The sequence below is a fragment of the Toxorhynchites rutilus genome, chromosome 1, assembly GCF_029784135.1.
Source record: "Toxorhynchites rutilus septentrionalis strain SRP chromosome 1, ASM2978413v1, whole genome shotgun sequence".
Taxonomy (NCBI): Eukaryota; Metazoa; Arthropoda; class Insecta; order Diptera; family Culicidae; genus Toxorhynchites; species Toxorhynchites rutilus.
Window position 1 is genome coordinate 170,617,022 of NC_073744.1, and position 20,187 is coordinate 170,637,208.

At 38.1% G+C, this 20,187-nt stretch overlaps 1 protein-coding gene and 1 long non-coding RNA gene across 3 annotated transcripts in view; one reads left to right on the plus strand and one right to left on the minus strand.

Annotated features, from left to right (window-relative positions):
- Window positions 1-20,187, plus strand: part of LOC129762160 (probable serine/threonine-protein kinase DDB_G0282963) — a 581,734-nt gene that overhangs the window by 87,540 nt on the left and 474,007 nt on the right. The window lies entirely within an intron of this gene.
- On the minus strand, window positions 18,661-19,297 carry LOC129762162 (uncharacterized). Its single transcript, XR_008740557.1, has 2 exons — window positions 19,169-19,297; window positions 18,661-19,038 (listed from the first exon to the last, which is right to left on the minus strand). It is a non-coding gene; the product is annotated as an uncharacterized LOC129762162 (long non-coding RNA).

Genomic DNA, 20,187 nt, shown 5'->3' on the forward strand with positions numbered 1-20,187 from the left:
ATGTCAAACTTTACGATGGAACCGTCAGATGGACTCACATGACATCAGTGTTGCCAATTCCCGAAATATAAATAGTGACCCTCGTATTGTATAAAGCCTGTTCACGTTAAATTTCGGACACCAAGATGATGCCAGTAAAACAAAAATTCACGTAATACAACCAAACCGATTGTTTATTTCAGTAAAATAGACTTATATCTGAAACAAGGAAAGCTTACTTCGATGTTAGATACGTTGTCTGTAAAATTCACGAGCTTTCTTGTGAACATCTGCCATTAGGTTCCGTACAGTATCCTCAGATATGCTGGCGGCGGCGCTTTTCCATCTCCTCTTGAAATCATTAATGCCATTCGATTTCTTCTTAGTTTCGAATAGTTTTCGCTTAATCAGAGCCCAGTACTTTTCCACTGGACGAAGTTCTGGACAGTTCGGTGGATTTGCTGTTTTTGGCACATATTTGACCTCATGTGCATTATACCATTCCAGGATGGATTTTGCATAGTGACAAGAGGCCAAATCTGGCCAAAACAACTCTGGAGAGTCGCGGCTTCTTATGAATGGTAGCAACCGCTTGTGGAGACATTCCTTCTCGTTGATATCTTTGTTGATAGTGCCGGTAGAGACGAAAGATTTGGATTTTCGGCCACAACTGCATATGTCCTGCCAAAACAAGTACTTTTTGGGGAATTTAGACTGCTTCTTGGTCCGGAAACACTCGGCTACGGCATTCCTTCACATTGCAGTATAAAAACGGGACCCGGAAGCTGTTTGAAGTCTTCGAGAACATAAGTTTACTCGTCCATTATGGTGGATGAACATTTTTGCAAAAACTGGGTGTAGAGCACCTTAGCACGTCTTTTTGCAGTGAAATTTTGCGCCTTCAGTTCATGTCTCTGCTTCACTTTTTGTACATATGATTTTGATTTTTCAACCTTTCGAGCCACATTTCTAACTGAAAGGTTGGGATGTTTCTCAATAATGGCAACCAGCTTGGCCACCACCATCTATCGGGAGCATACTTTTCGATTTGTTCCGCTTCCAACCTTCCGATCCACAGTTAAGCGATTTGCACACACTAAACACGGTTAAACGATTTGCACACACTAAACACGGTAATCTTCGGATGTTTTAGCTTTTTGACGAGATCTCGCATCGACAGTGTTGGATTTTGTTGTCTTCCGCGAAAACATTCAACAGGGCATAACTTTTTTACCATTGGGTAAAAATCAACCAAATTTTGCACACTTTCTCATTGATGTCTACATGCTGTCAAACTCGAAGTCGTGTTTTTCGATTCAACGAAAATGGAGGTGAACCAACGCGAGTCGAGAGAACAAATTCTTTCCAAACACCTGGAATTTCCTGACCTGTCGCACCGGCAGTTGGGAAAAATGTTGAACATTCACCATTCAACCGTCTCCAGAGTGTTGAAGCGGTTCCAGGAGCGGTTGGCGTTGGACCACGGCAAAGGAGCTGGAAGAAAACCGGGACCGGAGAACAAAAAGACGGAGGGAAAGGCTAAGCGGATGATTAAAGCAAATCCCAACGTCTCAAGCCGTGATTTGAGGAATGAGCCTTTCGTGACAAAGGACACAGTAAATGGCGAGATCTACAAATCTGAGTGCGTCGAGAAGCGCCTTTTGCCATTCTTGCAGCAGTACGATGAAGCTCCGCTATTTTGGCCAGATTTGGCATCATGCCACTATTCTAAAAGTGTCCTGGAGTGGTATGAGGCCAATTCTGTCCATTTTGTTCCAAAGGACATGAACCCGCCAAACCGTCCGGAGCTGCGCCCGGTGGAGCAGTACTGGGCAATAATGAAGCGGGAACTTCGGAAGAGCAAGAAGACAGTCAAAGACGAGAAGGACATGTTAATAAAATGGAAAAAAAAACTGAGAAACTGGTACCGGATGAAACTGTAAAGACTTTGATGGAGGGCATCAAGCGAAAATGTGTTCAATTTTACACTCAAGGCTCCATCGATTAACTTTTCGTTTGATTTTTGAAGTAAATATATGTATAAAACTACCCTAAAATTTTGGTTTGATTCTAAACATTATAAGAAAATTGGCATGACATTTTCGGTGTCGCAATAATTTCGTGTTCGCCCTTTACTTCCACTTGATTCGACGCCATTTTACCAAACTGAAGAAGAATGTCAACACGTTGGACATCGAAATAAAGAGGAGGGTTTCAGCTGTCGTGTTAGTGAAATATTTCATCGATTAGTGAAATATTTCATAAACTACACTGAAAGAAAAGTGTCCGAAACTTATCGTGGACAGTCTTTATACAAAATACAATATACCAAACGGAAGCGCGGTGCTGTCGCAGATCGATCCCCTCCGAAAACCACTGAGGTGTCATTTCCGGCTCTGGCCGGCAACACTGCTCCACACTTCTTCGACGCCCGAATCGCTCCAAAGGATGACGGGGACGCGAGAAAGAATAAAAGCTACGCCAAGTAGAGCAGTCATCACTCCTCAGCTCTGCGGGACATGACAATAAAATTGAAATAAAAACTTTTCCACCCTTTTCCAGACCCTCCCGGGTGGACTGAAACTCCCGGCGAGAAACGATCCTGGCTCAACCGAACCGGTGGCTGAAGATAGAGGAAGGGGGGAGACTAAAGGGCGGAACACCATTGGGGAGCACATGGTGCCAAAGCTCTGGATTTGATAGAAAACGAAAAAAACGGGACAAACTTCGGAGCGCGTAAACAAAGGGTTAAGGCGTGTTCTGCTGTGCAGAAACTTGAAGCGGGCAAAAAGTTGCCTCCATCTCTCGGCATCGGTGTGGAGAAAACAAGAAAAATGGATTTTGTTTCGCAAATGAATTAAACCAACCAAGGGGAAAGCGAATTAAATACAGTTCAGACACATTTTTGTGTGCCTTTTTCTTCAGTCGGGGGTTTAGTTTTGGTCTTCCCCTTTTTTTTTCGATCTGATCGATCACGTGTGCTGGTTTTCGGTTTTTTTTTCTCTGTGTGTGATTAATTGCACCAAAACTCTTCTGGAGTGCCAGGTTGGAGTTGATCCAGTTTCACGCACCGCTAGCCTCGAAACTCCGTTCGCTCCAACCAGTGGCATGGCCATTAGCATTCCCTCTCAGGATGCCACAGTCCGGAATCGACAACGGAAAATCGTTGTTCGGCATGCCCGAAATGCCCGTCCCTATTTGCGAATCAAATCACATTCCATTTAATTACCTTCGTTGACGTTCCGTTCGTACTCTCATCTGTCTGTCTGTCGGTGCTGACGTTGCGGAATGCGTGACACGCAGCATCCCGAGAACCAGGGAGATAGAAAGCGAGAAATGCTATCGTCTCCTTTGACAGGTGGGACGGACGACTCCATTCGTTTCGCAGGAGGCGGAGTGGAATTGTCCTTATCTGGGCAGATATGCGGCGAAAGGTTGAATCGTTTCGAACTAATTATAACGGATAAATTAACGAAAGTCGGTTGTGTGTGTGTTTTTGTGTTCGCCCGCTCCATCTGGTTTTTTTCTTTCGTTGAGATGCTGCGATTTCGCATCATCGATAAAATGAGGGCTCGGAGCACTCGCGCGCTCACATACACTAACGATAATGAAGACAGTCGCCGGAAGGAGCGGAAGATAACTCCGTAAAGATTCGCCGAAATGACGATAATGCGGCAAGCGGCCGAGATAAGAAGAAATTGAGCTTTACTTTGCCGGGAGATTTTTTTCGAACAACTTGGTGGTTTTGGTGGTGGAACCAGAGGGCGGGGTGTTCCCGTGCACGTGTGTTCGCAATTGCGATAAAATTGAAGCTGGGAGATGAATTTTGCTCGATTAAAATTTGTGCAAACTTTAGACGTAAACATTGCGTCGAATTTCATGCCAACTCGTCTTGGGAGTGAGCAGCACAATCTCAGATAGCAGTGAAACGTTGAGGGCAGGGTTGCCAACTATAATTCCCCAAAAATCAGGAAGAATGAAAAAATTACAGGAGGTTGTGTCCAAGATACGACCGCATTGTTGACGTAGAACTACGCTGTTGTTTTATATAAGTCGCTTGATTATACCTTCGGATATTATTCTATGATGCTGTGAAATTTTCGAAACAACTGCTTAGTAGAATAATCTTTGAAATGGTTCTTCATTGTAGAATCTGTTGACGATAATTGATTGATGATTCATTCTTGCCCTCGCAAAACAATACACTAGCTGATCGTATGTCGCAATTTATTTCATGTCAATGCATTGAAAATTTACCTCGAACGCTATTCCGGTGGCCTTTTTCGCAATTGACATATACTCGGCTACAGTCAATTATATACATGTTACACCAGCACCATTATTCCACATCTCATAACTACATCAATATATCTTTGGCACCGAATGGAAACAACAACAATGACAACAGTTGCAAGTATCAAATATCATGCTACATGTTATTTAGTATTGCCTCAAAGCAATCGCACCTCTAGGCATCGTTCGTACAACGTAAACCAAGCGCAAAACAAGCGTTCGCCATAGCATGCATACAGAACCATACATTGGTGGCTTGAAGCTACTAGGAATGCAAATACTTCTCATCATTTCGCGCTATTCTCAAAAGAAACGCTTTTGTTAATAATACTGGCCTCAAAAAAAGTTGCATTACTTTCTCATGCTCGAGAGAAGCGCAGCTATCACCCTTAGTGGAGGAAATTTTGCTACTGGCAAGCGAAACCACCTACAAAATTTCAGAACGACATTTACTTTCTTGGTGACTAAACAAGCGAAATAAACTCTTTTTGTTAATATCAACAACCTCGAAAACAGTAGCAATGCTTCATTATGATCAATATTAGCGCAAATGCAATCCTAGTTGAAGGCAGTTTTGCGACTGGCACGTGAACCTAAATAACTTATAACATTCCAGTAAGACATTCAAAATGCTTGGTATTCCCCAAATATTTTTTTTTTGGAGCATAACCTTAACGCCTGCTTCGCCATAACGTCAGTTTAATGCATTGATGCATTCTCAAAGGCACCAAAGAACCCATTTTCATTTCGACCGATGCGCCGAAATCGCCTATTTTGCTGTTGTTCGATGCGGTGTCACACTCGCGAAGGCTCGGTTCAGTGCGAGCGCTTTTCACTACACCAACATCGCGTGCATCATTAGATGACGCTTGCTCGAAATTTCATTGCCCCTGACAATGCGTTCGTTTTTTGCAGGGCTAGAGCCTGCCTTCCTCTTCTTCTTGCTCATCACACACTACACGAAACGTCCAATTTATGACGCGGGAAGAAAAACACACGATACGAATAACGCGAAAAACGAACATAAAAATCAAACGACGATTTCCAAGTTGGATTACCACTGGTGGGGTCCAATCTTAGATCGAAGCGCAGCGAAAGCAAAGTGAACTGGATTGCTCAACAGTCCGATGCCGAATGAAAGTTTGCCTTCTTCTTTCTTTGTTTTTAAGAGGCTTTAAACTTTGCAGTTCATTCGCCTCTAAGTAAGTTTGCCTCAGCGAGATCCACTGTTTATACTCAAGGCAAATATTCCCCTTCATTCTTCTACTTTTCCTTTGTTCACGGCGACTTCAAATCCTACGATTTCCCCTCCGTTGGTCGTCGATAAGTTGCTCGTTATTGACAGCTCTCAAATGGACACAAATGGACAGAACAAATGTATGGGAAAATGGAAGCTTGAAGTTTTCATGAATTTTAACCATTTACAAACCAGGGGATTCCAATGTATAGCATATTAAACAAATCTTAGGGAATTTCCGATTCGATTAGTATGTAAATCGCTAAAATCCGTTCGCGGCAAAAATAGTTATTAACGTTAACTTTATTTCATAAAAACGTGACCTGTTTTCTGATTTGGCACCCTTAATGAAAGACGTAGTTCTACGTCAAAAAAAAAATCAGGAATAAATCAGAACGGCGCATATAAAGTTGCGCGGAAAGTTCATGACCGTTTTTCGGAATAATGAAAGCATCATTTTTATAGCAATCATGCATCCATTCAATTTTACACGCACAGTTTTGTTCCACAATCTATCACCATCTTTCACGCAGCCTAAAAATACTATCCTCCCAGAAAATGTTCTGTTCAGAAGCGAGTCGCAGATGGAGATGGGACCCAATTATTGTTTTCGGTCAAATTGTGGAGAAATCATACAACGTATCGGCTTACGCAACCAAGCTTCACTAGATGGTCATGAACGGTAGCTAATTCATTTGCCATATGCATCGAGGATTATTAGCGTCCCGATTTGGCCATCATCAGTGGCGGCAGGAACTTTTCGAACGGTTTAATATATTTACTTTAACAAATGAAACTCTTTCTAATGACAAATACATTTTATTTTAAAAACGATGTTTACTTCATCTTATTTCTAAATGTCTTGTGCATTGATTTGATGATTCTAATTTTAGTTTAATTTGTTTTATTGCTTTTTTTGACGTAGAACTACGTCTTTCATTAAGGGTGCCAAATCAGAAAACAGGTTTTTATGAAATAAAGTTAGCGTTAATAACTATTTTTGTCGCGAACGGATTTTGACGATTTACATACCAAACGAATGGTAAATTCCCTAAGATTTGTTTGATATTCTATACATCACAATCCTCTGGTGTGTAAATGGTTAAAATTCATGAAAACTATAAGCGTTTCCATTTTCCCATACATTTGTTCTACTGATTTGTGTGCTTTCCCGAACAGAGCTGTCAATAACGAGCAACTTATCGACGAGCAACGAAGGGGAAATCGTAAGATTTGAAGTCTCCGTGAACAAAGGAAACGAAGAAGAACGAAGGGGGATATTTGCCTAGAATGTAAACAGTTCATCTCGCTGAGGCAAACTTTCAGTCTCGTGCTGTTTTCAAAGCATTGAACATCGCTTGTTCTTCCTTGTTTTGTGTCATCACATGCCTTCGTTTCGGGCTGAGCTGTGCACTCGATCAAGTTATTCATTCGCTGATGTCTCTGGCATTGCAATCATTGCATCAATCTGACGCCATTACATTACATTACAAAATAAATGTTCTGGAATTTGGTCTGTGGTTTAGTTTCGCGTGGCGGTAGCATAACTTTCTCCACCAAGGATGACAGCTAAGCTAATCTAGACCGGCAATATTAATAGAAAGGAGACAGAACGGAGATAAGTGTGTGTGTATATTTAGTCGCTTCAAGCCATCGAAATATGGACATTCATGTGTGCACATGCGTGTTTCATAACCCTTACGTAAAAATAGTGCGGGAATCGACTGTATCTGAGTCTATGTCAATTGCGAAAAAGGTCACCGGAATAGCGTTCGAGGTAAATTTTCAATGCATTGACATGAAACAAATTGCGACATACAATCAGCTAATGTATTGCTCTGCAAGGGCAAGAATAAATCATCAATCAATTATCGTCAACTGATTCTACAATAAAAAAATTCAGGGCGATCAAACTATTCTACTAAACAGTTATTTCTAAAATTTCACAGCATTATAAAATAATATCCGAAGTTATTAACAAGTTATTAACAGTTATTAACGAATTATATAAAATAACAGCGTAGTTCTACGTCAACAATGCGTCCGTATCTTGGACACAACCTGCTATAATTTTTTACAGTTCAGGAAACTATCGTTTGCAACTGGTGTTTGTACTTTCACATTTTCACATCTATACGTTATTAGTATTGTGATTTGTGACTCCATAACTACGACAATGTATTTCAAACAGAAATAAAAGTCACATCGATGGCGACTTTATCACAATTGATTAAATTTTAACCCTGCGGTTCTACATGAAGGTTCGAGAATAATGAATGAATTCAGCTCCGAGATCAATCCCGAACGATCATGCAGGGATACCAGTATTTTTTAAATGTCAGCAATTTTTTAATTTAAATACGTATATGAGTATTACATTTTCTGACACAGTTCTTGCATCATATGTAATCATATATTATACTAGCTGACCCGGCAAACTTCATCCCGCCTAAAATTTGTTTTTTGTTATCAATACCTTCAAACATTCACGTTTTCTTACTATGAGCAAGTATATGGGTCCAATCGCAGAACTGTTGATCTTCTAATCGACCCCGTTGAATTTAATTTTTACTATAAAATTCGTAGTATTTCTATCAAAACTCATCATTATAATATCAGATTATTTTCAGACACAACCACTTGCAAACAACATGTTTCTCCGTTACATGGAATAAATGTTTTATGCAGAAAATATGATAGAATAAAGCAAACCCTAGATCGGACAATTCCTTCCTCGAGTTCTGCTCTTATCAACACATTCGGCGATACTTTTTTATTGGTATAGATAGATAGAAGTGCGTTTCATCACATTAAAATCCATTTCCAGTTTCGAACAAAGAAAGCACTTGTCACCATGTAATTGTAGAACATATGAGAATATAATTTTCCGAATTTTCCCTTTTTCCTTAAGAGTTTTCCGAAAAAATTTAGTTGTCATGTTTGGTTGGAATATTTTTGGTTGAAATATGTGTATTTTGTATTTTTATGGGACCCCCCCTCCATTCAAGAGGAGGGAGGGGTGTCATGCCATCATAAAAATATTTCTCATATCCATAAACCCTCACATCCCAAATTTTGCTCCATTCGCTTGATTAGTTCTCGAGTTAGGCAGAACTTTGTGTTTGTGTGCCCCCTGTAATTTGTGTTTCAGGAGTATCTAACCATCGTAAAAACATTTATTATACGTTAAAACCTCCACATGCCAAATTTGGTTTCATTTGCTTGATTAATTCTCGAGTAATGCATAAATTTGTGTTTCATTTGTTTGGTTGCCCCTTAGAGAGGGGAGTGGAGAGTCTAACCATCATAGAAACATTTATTGTACACTAAAACCTCAATATGCCTAATTCGGTTTCATTTGTTTGATTAATTTTCGTGTAATGCAGAAATTTGTGGTTCATTGTGGTTCACAGCCCCCCTAAGAGAAGGAGGAGGAGTATGTAACCACCGTAAAAGCATTTTTGCACCCTAAAACCTCCACATGCCAAATTTGGTTTCATTTGCTTGATTAATTCTCGAGTAATGCAGAAAATTGTGTTTCATTAGTATGGTAGCCCCCCCTTAGAGAGGGAGATGGAGAGTCTACCACCATAGAAACATTTAATGCACCCTAGAACTTGCACATGCCAAATTTAGTTACATTTGCTTGAATAATTCTAGAGTAATGTGAAAATTTGTGCTTCATTTGTATGGCAGCTCCACCTTAGAGAGGGGGAGGGGTCTCAAACTATCACGAAAACCTTCCCCGGCCCCAAAAACCTCTATATACCAATTTTCGTGTTTATCGGTTCAGTAGTTTCCGAGTCCATAAGAATTAGACAGACTGACAGAAACCCATTTTTATAGATATAGAAGATATTTTTTTTTTTAAATCTTCCAAATGTCTGTGTATTTGTATATTTGTAAAATTCTGAAGTGAGAAAAAAAGATATCGCAACCTTATCCTCCCGTATCAGTCATTCAATTCGCGTTAGAAGGATATAGAATCGTGTTCTCTCGTTGTGAAGAGAAAATTATTGTGAAATTTTTATGAAATAAAAAACTACCTTTTCGTATCAAATGTGTTCCATATTCTAGGTAATAGAGGAACAGGCTTTCTCTCCGTAAACTGCAAAAAATAATAAACCAAAACTGTATCTGATAATGGTTTTATGTTATAATGATTAGTTTTTGTCTAAATGTCAGTAAATGTATAAACGAATGGTTAAGTGAGAGTCAGGACTCCGCGTTTAAGTATTCAAAAACTTCAAGTATTTTCACTAAATCAAAATATTATGATTTGGAACTGCAATCGAGAGTGCTAATCTAACAGAGTGTCACGCCAACTTTAAGCTTAAAAAATCATCGCTTTAAAACCTCCGATAACGCGAAGATAGAAAAAAAAGCAAAAGAAAGAAAGAGTAAGCATTATAGAAATATGGAACAGAGGTAATTTTTATTCCGATGTAGTAAAAAGTACAAACATCAAGAAAAATCAGGCAAAATTGGATGTTTGTCATGAAATCAGGGAACATGCCAAAAAGTCTGGGAAATGCTGAAAAAATCAAGAAGGTTGGCATCTTTGGTTATGGGTGGTCATACATTAGTCATATGAGCAACAATTCATGTCAAAGGATAAAATGAAGGAAATTGTTTTTTTTGACGTGGGACTACGTCTAACCGGAATATATGGAGGGTAAAATGAAAACCTAAACACAGAACATGCAGGAAAAAATGAAAGATTTCGAATGCTTATAGCTCGAACATTTCGTACTGGATAGGAGAGATGTTTGCATCACTTGATAGGGAATATTTCTACGCATCTATCGCAACTAACAAAATGTTGTTTTTCATTAGATAAACAATTGAATCACTGTAAAATATTAGGCGTTATCAAAACGCCCTAACTGCATCGTTTTGATTAGCCCGATTTACGGTTTCCCTAACACAGCCATCAAAACCAAGCAGCCTTGGGGAAATCGGCATTGCAAATACATGAAAGTAGGGGGACTTTTGTTCTCATCGAAAAATGTTCCCTAACACAGACTTTAAAACCAAGCAGCGAAATCGGCATTGCAAACACACGAAAGAGCCTAGAGGCGAGTGAACTGAAAAGTTTAAACCCTCTTAAAGCCAAAAAGAAGAAGAAGAACACACGAAAGTAGGGGGAGCTTTTGTTCCCACCGAAATGTGTTCCCTAATAGAGATTTCTAAACCAGGGTGCCTGGAGAAATCGGTATTTCAAATTCATGCAAGTCGGGGGTATTTTTGTTCCGACTGGAATGTGTTTCCCTAACACAGACTTCAAATCCATGAAGCGTGGGGAAATCGGCATTGCGAATTCATACAAATCGGGGGTATTTTTGTTCCGATTGAAATGTGTTTCCCTAACACAGACTTCAAAACCGAGGTTTCTGGGAAAATCGGCTCTGCAAATAAATGCAAACTGCGAGTACTTTTGTCCTCGCTTGCCTTTGTGCAGAGTGGAATATATCTGTCCTAACATGATCTTCTAAACTTAGGAACCTGGGAAAATCGTGCAGACACTAGAAGCGAATGAACTTCCCAGTTTGAAGCAAATTCGAGACTCGAGAAGTATGTACACTTTTGGGATGTAAACTTCAGAGGGAAATGTAAAATAAAATAATCGTTTGATAATTTTTTTTTGTCTTTATTGGAAAGATTTTCAGCCTTAGGCTGGTTCATCAAACGTTTGATAATTCTTCCGTACATATATTTTGTTCTAGTCAACATACCAAACGTAAAAGGTCCGTCATTAAATTTACTTGTAACGAAGAACAATCAATCACAATAAATGAATTGACTTTACACGGCAATTTTTCATTTTTTTCACTCACAGAGCAAATATATTGAACTCAATTGAATTTGGAAACTGTTTCATTCAATCAAGAATTTCATCAATACAAACGAATGATTGCTAAGCTAAGGTAGTTCCACGTGAACCTTGCGGTTATATCATAGATATAACCCACTCATTTTTAATTTTAGAAAAAAAATTACACTGAAATATTTTTTTTTCTAAATTGAAGTTCATTTTTACGTATTTTTTTTTTAAATTCTAAGAAACATTATATGGATAGCCCCAATGTCCTGTAAATGAAGGTAATGAAGATGGTGAAGTTGCGATCGACATAGCATGCGCTACCATAACTATTTTTTACATTGTGACGTCAATATTTGTGTTTGTATTTAATTGCCTACCTCAACCATGTAAAAATTATACTATCAATAAGGAACTTATCAATGAAAAACATACATTTCATTGAAGTTTCCGCAGATTACGAGTGTTTTTGTCGAGAACATCAACTTTTTATCTTTAAAAGTTTCCTGAAAAAAAAGTTTAATTCGTAAAATTTTTCTGTGCGTTTGATATGTTCTTGACTAACAAGTTTGCAGAACATGTCAATCGTGAGAAGTTACACACAAAAATGTTACGAGTAAAACATTAGTAATTATTTTTTCAGGTGTCAAAGAACAAATTGTAGAGCGATTAGACAGCTTTAATTTAGTTTTTAGTAACTTTATTATGTACTTTTTGGATAAAATTAAGAATAACTGGAGTTCCCAGTAGTAACCACTAACATTTAAGTTTTCACTTCGAAAATGTTATTAAATCCACTAATTTGGAAGTTTCACAACTGTATCCTATATTAAATTGTCTCGTATTTCAAATGGAAGCCACAGAGTTGTCCTACGTAGCGTAGTTTTTGAATTATATCCAGTTTAAGGCAAAAAGAGCCCGAAACAGAGACAAAATTCAATAGCTTTTTTTTTATCCCATTTATTTATTTATCAGGCTCATTAGCATTTTATCTGTAACGGAGCCGGGTTTTTATCGTGTACATGTACATATATTTATGTTTCTATAAATTGTAAATTACACAGTAGAAGTAGTAGCCATTTAGGCGTTAGATTTTCTGTTCCATTACATTATGGTAAATTACACTGTAGTAGTCATTTAGGCGTAAGGGTATTCTATCTGTTCTTCCATTGTTCAGAAGACCGGACAGCGGAGACAGTTGATATTGATCATTGTTGGGTTATTTATAGAACAGCAGCCCGATGTTTCTTGCAGAGCAGAGCAGTTGTATGGATGAATCGATCTTTGTTCCACCGTGGATCGATCTCCATAGCTGATGATGGTTGCGTGGACGTAGTTATTCTATAACAACACAAAGAAGGTCAATTGAGGGCCCTGAGTTTGAACTCACGATCGATCGCTTAGTAAGCGAACGCGTAACCAAGTGGCTACGAAGACCCCCTAAATTCAATAGCTTTGCCATTGCTAAAATTCGAACATATGCGTAGGAGGATTTTTTTCATGAATTATAATCCTCTATCACCTTCTGGAAAAATCAGGATTTTTTATATGAGAAGGGTATTTTCTGACTGTAAGGGGATGAATCAAAAATTAAGTTTTTCTTTTATATTTAAAAAAAGAAAAATATATTCAAAAAAAAACAAATAAAACAATTTTTTGACTTGATTATATATTTAATCAAAAACAGGGGAGCTTCGATATATTCGACACGTACCCTCGATATAACGTACACATTTTCAAAGTCCAAAGGAATTATTTTTCGAATATTTTTTTTCTGAGAGAACAATAAATTATCTTTATTTTGATACTAAAACTTGTTTTGTACCTTTAACCAATCCCGAAATACAACTGTTTCATGATTTCGGATTCTAAATGAATCAAACTTTAATCAACAGTACGAAGGGAAACATCATGAGAGAGGTGGGCTTCGTCTACAAGTTGAATTTATTCATTAACCTTACTCAAACAGCAACACAATAAAGTAATATGAGCTACGATTCTACGTTTGTAAATGAACTCAGAAAAGCGTGAAGAAGAGCAATTCAAGACTCCGATCAGATGTAGTATGTGGTAACGAACAATTTTGTGGTTTTTAGCAGTAATGAAAAAAAACTCGAAATGAAAGGCAAAAAAAATAATTAACACGGCGCAAAATTATAGCAATGTGATGTTATAATGGAAGCGTGGTACGACTCGTAGCAAAAAAATCATCCATGAAGTGAGTAACTTCATTGGCTTCCAAGAATCCAACTGCGCTCTTCTAATTTCATTACAACCAGACTCCAATGAGCTTACCCAACTACAAACGAACCACATTCTGTGCTAAACTAGTCGTCAAAGAGAAACTGGAACCTCCAGACTCCCGAAAAAAAAGCAGCAACGGTTTCCAGCTTGCGAGAAACCAAATCGGAGCAAGATAATTAGGAGCCTGTGATTAACCGGGGATCTTCCTTCGCTACGGCTCCACCAGATCCTCTAAAAATGATGAAACCGATCTAGTTCCCGTTTTTTCCTCTTTCTGTCTCTCTCTCTCTCTGTGTGTGTGTGTGTGTGTGTGTGTGTGTGTGTGTGTGTGTCGTTGTCATGACTAGACAGAGCAAAAACATGAAACTGTTTCGAGTCGAGATTCTGCGTTCTGGGTTTTTTTTCGCTGATCTTACGTTACACAATACGGATTCGGTGTGGACAGTCACCGGAGTAAAGTCGTTACGAGCCGGCAAAAAAAAACACACACACAAAAAAAACAAAGATATAAACCTTCCATGGCCATTTTCATCCTGCCGGAAGCCACAAATTCGCCTCCGCTGAAAGGCATGATAGAGGAGTATAAATCAACAGAGTATGAAAGCATTGTTTAGCGCAAAAGAGAAAATTATAATTAGTTTGGAATACGCGGGAAACTTCTTTGCTGCACAAACTTGCTTTCCTCGGAAGCTGTAATCTTCCCATTTTTATTTACAGAAAACGAATTAAAGAGTGCGTCAAAAACTGACGTTTTTTTTTGTATTTTATTTCCAGGTAATGCAGCATTTGCTCATGTATGTTTCTAAGGATCGGATACGAGTGAGTATGAAGTGAATTGTTTATCATTTATTGTATTACATTCATTAGGACTCGATTCTCATCCGAAAGGTGAAAGAATCATGTTTATCAATACACTTGTTCGGTACAGATACATTGAGAGGCATCAACAGTGTAAGTTCTAAGCAGTGTTCGTCGATTGGTCGTTTCACTGAATAATTCGTTTGTTCAAATATCTCACAGAAATCTTACAGAAATCATTTCCCCCAGTGACATTCTTTTGCTTTTACGTGCTACAAATCGTGACACAAAAGAGAACGAGACAACTCTGCTTCGGTACGTACTTCATGATACACGAGCAAGCAAACCAAACCCGTCATGAACGGTTTCGGTGCAGAAAGAACCTATCTGTGCATCATGAAGCAGCAGGGTCATACGGACTACGCAAAGCGAATGATTCATATCCAACTAATGCAGCAAATCCTGATCCATAAGTCTCAGAGAGTGAAAATAATGTTAATACTTAGCTAGATAGAGGCTCAGGAAAGGGTAGTCAGATTATATTTTTCATTTTTTAACGCTGTTATCCCTTGCAATATATAGGAGAAGTGTGTAATAGGCACCCCCTAAGCGAGAATGGATTTATCTTGACCGTGCTCTTAAAAATTAAGGTAACAACTACGTCAGTACGTAGATTAGTTAACCCTCAGTCATCTGTAATCGTTTTGTATTTTAGATACTGAGTAACAAAAGTGCTACGAATTTTATTTTGTAAGGAGCCCAAATTATATATCTTCCAATCATACGGTTCTAAATGGCCCAGCAGAAGTATAATATGCTCATAATCTGTTTCTCTCCGAGACTATGAAGCTCAGAGAAACAGCTTGTATGAATGAGAGACTCCATCAATCTATTCACTTCATGCCCACCAGTGAAGAGAAGAAATCGTTTCTCCAGTGAGCGTATTCTCCCAGTATTCGTGAATTAATTCTCCAGTTCGCGCTCTTTTTTTCTACATTCTCTGAGTACATAATTTACATGCCAGATATGAAGACATGTTTTCGTTCTGAAGACATTTTATTCTGTCAAAACATACTGAGGTCATTTCAAAGTATGTGAAAACAATTTTTTGTGTGATTTATCGAGCATGATTTAGAATTATCGTGATGGTTTGCTCATTTTTGTTCATCATGATCACATCTGAAGACATTTATTCGTGTCATGCAGAGATATTTAAAAAAATTATTTGTTATCCGGCCGAAAGCGAGCAAATTGCCCTGATCGAGGGTATGCCGTATTGCCCGATGGTAAGCTGATGCGGAATATATCAAATTGAGAAGGAAATGAATCCTTTCTTACCGTGTTCTCTATCTGAGATATCCACTGGGAACTCGACTCAATAATAGAAAATAGATAGAAATTATAGTGCGGTAGTATCATGGCCAATTTACAGGTTCCTTTTAAAAATAAATCATCACTACAAGAGCTCGTTTCAATTACGCCTTTATTCGAAGAAAATTTATACAGGAATGAATGAAATGCTTAACCTAGTGATCGATTCTTATTCTATCGTTATGTACAGCGAGAGCGTGAAAAAGATAGGAGTAGTTATGCTGTGCGCTGTGTCTTCCAGGATATATTAGCCTGTGAATATGGGAATGATAGAGAAAGCAAATATTGAGCGTATCCCTTGAAGTAATTCACTTTATGAGCCTGACGCTTGACGAAACACGTCCAACATGTTGCTTTGTGTATTGTTTTGCACAGCGTAGCACAATAGAAATGATGTAGAAAGTTACATCGAAAATCGCTTCCAAAATTATTTTTCTTATTTTTTAAAGCATGTTACAAATGTAAAACTTGCATGGTAGGATTCTATCTTTGACTAGCACGATTGACTATAACCATTGCATTTCTATTCTTGCTGGTTTACGAGAAAATCAGGCGGATCAAATTGTCCGGCAGGCGCGTATAAAGACATATCTCCTCTATATTCATATAGGCCGCAAAGTTTTACTAGCAACACCGCTCCAGTGAGAAACAAAAACTCTCTCGTTTTAGCTCTTCTTCCATTCGCCGCTCTCCGTAATGGTGACCGAATGATGACGTAATTCTCCATGAATTTATTGCTTGGCATTTGTCTGTGCAGCAGGTGATAGTAACTTCAAGCAAAAAATGCGGATGATGATGATGATGTTGAATTAAAGAGGCTTTAAACTTTTCAGTTCATTCGCCTCTAAGAAAAAAAAAAATGCGGACCGATTCGAGATTGCTTTTATATAAATAGTGAACTTTTTGTACACTCTAAAAATTGCACCGACGTACACTGACAACTGAATGATATTGTCAATTTGTGCGAGATGCCACAAAACAGCTAGGAATGAATATTGTTTATATATACAGTATGTTACATTTATTGCGACATTTAGATAATTGGACGGACATGTAATGCGACACGTTTAATTGGACATTTGCGTCTCTTATTGGAAATTTTTGTAAACATCGAGTTCGGGGCTCAAATTATGGCCTCACATTAAAAGTTGCCACCAGACGTCGACACTGTACCACTCACATTGCCATTGTCCAATTACAGGCCAAAATCGCCTCCAATGCGATACTGAGTGGTGCCTCGCCATGTCGTATTAAATGAAATTGAATCTACTTATGTATACACTGAATGTGTTTTCTGAGAGTAAAATGGAGAGCGTAAACAACTGTATTTTGATGCGTGCTTATTTGCAAAGTGTCTCTTATTTTGGTCTCCTATATTGCTCGCCTCTCGCTTGAGTAAATGCTGTACCAATATGGGTGGACAGCAATTTTAGCGATACATTAACGTTCATTTAGAGTAATGCTTGAGGATGTCAAAAAATTTACTAAATATTTATTTTATACGATTCAATGAATTTCACAGATTCTTCTATTTCATCTCATCTGCTGAAGCTGTTCGTCGCTGGATGCAATGAGTGCGTTTGGGTGGTTTTTAGGGTTAAAAAAAGTAGGGTGGTCCATAAAATCAATTTTTTCCACTTTTTCCTAAAAAATGACTTTTTTCAAAAATTCTTAACTTTTGAACCTGTTAACCGATTTGAACGATCGATATGTCTAATTGAAGCCAATGATCAATATTAAAAAATAATTATCTTGCGACAAACATGGATTTTATTTTCGTAATTATTGAGTGTAGTCGTTTTCTATTGTTTTCATGGCTTTGGACTAGAGGGTGCTATATTTTATGTATATATTTTCTTGAAAACTAAGGATTTGTTTTACATGACATTTCTCGATATTAGAGATGCTATTTTCTCGTTTTTAAGATATGATTTTTCAAATTTACCGGTATTCCGAAAAATCGCTTTTCCCCTATTATAAAAAATGGCTTTTTGCAAAAATTCATAACATTTCAACTACTGAACCGATTTAGATGATCGACATATTAGATTAAAGCCAAAAAATTAACCTTCTTTAAAAAACAAGAAGTGGGTTATATCTGTGATATTACCGCAAGGTAGACGTAGGACTACCGTTGGCTCGGTAATCAGTTATTTGAAATTATAACCCTCATTCCGGTTCACGATCGGCGATTGGATTGAATGGATTTTACAATCCGAACGAGTTCGGATATTTTGCATTCTGCCCGTTCGCCTCTAATCCTAAAGGGCGGTGAATTTCGATCTTTCATCGCAGCTGTCATACAACTGTGAAATCAAAACAAAAACAAAAGATTTTTCCGCAAGCCACTTTCGGAACGATTATTCCATTTACTGATTCACATGTAATTCTAACTCATTGGCATCCGAAGTTGAACCGGATTTTCCTTGGATGTGGAAATGGAATTATCTGCGGATTGTGCGATGAGAAGCGAAGTATGAGAGGAGCCAAGCTTTGCGTGGATCGTACCTATCGCCGGAAAAGATGCGGAAGTGATCGGAGCCACCCAAGTCATTACTCCCCACGCGTTTTCGATGTTCCGTCAGGAGAAGTCTCGCTCTCATCGGAAGAAGATGGAGAAGGATCGTTTGGTTCTTGTTAAATCCAAAAGACCAAATTTTTTCCACTACCAGCGAACAAAGGGGACGGAGACACCTTAACGTCGCATGTAATTAGGAATCTTGGTCTGAACAAGAGAGTGGAAGATGATCAAGATCCTCGTGAGCACTTCTCAAATATGCTAAGGATGTAGAAGAAAATCCTTATTGGATTGTTCCAGTCTACTCTAAAATGCAACCTCAGGCAATATCTGTCTATGAAGATGAGCCGAAGAGTTAAAAAGGCGAAGAAACAATAAAGAAAATAAAAGATATTAACGTTTACATCTATCAAATAGTCAATTTTATTATAATAATCTTTAAAGATAGCATGCTTTAAATGGAAACAGTTGCTAGCAATCTTCCATATGTTGGCTCCGGCTTGCAAAGCTTGCATTAACGTTTTCGTTCCGGTCTTGGCGATCGTACTATGGTTATTGACCAGATCGGTTTTGGTCATTCCGATACAAGCATCGGTGTTAGTCAGAGTTCCAGCTTCCTTGTTAAAAATGAGCTTGATAAACAGCATACGAAGAGTTGGTGATCAATTCACGCAAGAATATTTCTTTGTTCGGGTAGAACGTGTTGATGATTAGCGACATCAGCTGAGATCTCAGCCTTGACGCAAAGGTTTCCACATCTCCGGTTGGTTGTGGCATCTGAAAAATGATAGTAAAACTATATAATAAAATCAACTGAAATTACGCAATACTTTACATTTTCAAATGTAAGAAAATTTCGTATTTCACATCGCAAATAATCAATATTGAGAATAGGAAATATACATACCTTCGAGTCCTTTCGATCTCTTTGTAAAATATTCAAAAGTTTTACTGTAAAAATTGAGCTTTTCAAAAACATACTCTGGAAAAGTCTGCACTGCAAACATCTAGAACTATCGGCTAATGAAAACCATTGGGAAATATGTTTTCGTTTTAGCTTTTGCCAGAGTAAACGTCATCGCCTCCAGAGATGCCAGATGATTTTGACGTGGGACTACATCTAATTCATGCAAGTCGGGGGTATTTTTGTTCCCACTGAAATGTGTTGACCCAATATACTTACTTTGGTACCTTTGTGCAGACTAAAATATGTTTCCTTTACACTGTCTTCTAAACATAGGAACCTGGAAAAATCGTGCAGACATTAGAGGCGAATGAACTTACAAGTTTGAAGCAAGCAAAATTTATATCTTCTGCCCACTGAATTTCTACGCATACTATTTGATGATTAGGCAAAATATTGATAACCATTTGCTGCGACAACGCCTATCGATCAAACAATATGCGTTCGACATACATGTCAAAATCTAAGCTGAGTGCCTGAAGTTCATCAATTCATGCAAATTCGTGGTTCGAAGAAGTACGTGCACTTGAGAGATGCAAACTTCAGAGTGAAATGTAAAATAAAATAATCGTTTGACAATTCTTCATATTTTGTCCTAGGCATCACACCAAACGTAAAAGGACTGTCATAAAATTTACTTGGAACGAAGAATATACTCTATCACAATGCATGCATGACAGCACATGGCATTTATTCAGTCTCTTTACTCACAAAGCAAAGATATTGAATTCAATTAAATTCGGAAATTGTTTCACTCAAACAAAAATTTATTCAATACAAACAAATGATTGCTAAGCTAAGGTAGTCCCACGTCAACCTTGCGGTTATATCATAGATATAACCCACCCATTTTTTTTTTTGAAGTCTGCTACGAAAATGTTGATGTGTATAAATATCCGCCAGCTACCTTTTCAACCATTAGAATTGCAAAGTGATGTCTAAAAAAAGAGGTTGTTAGCGCA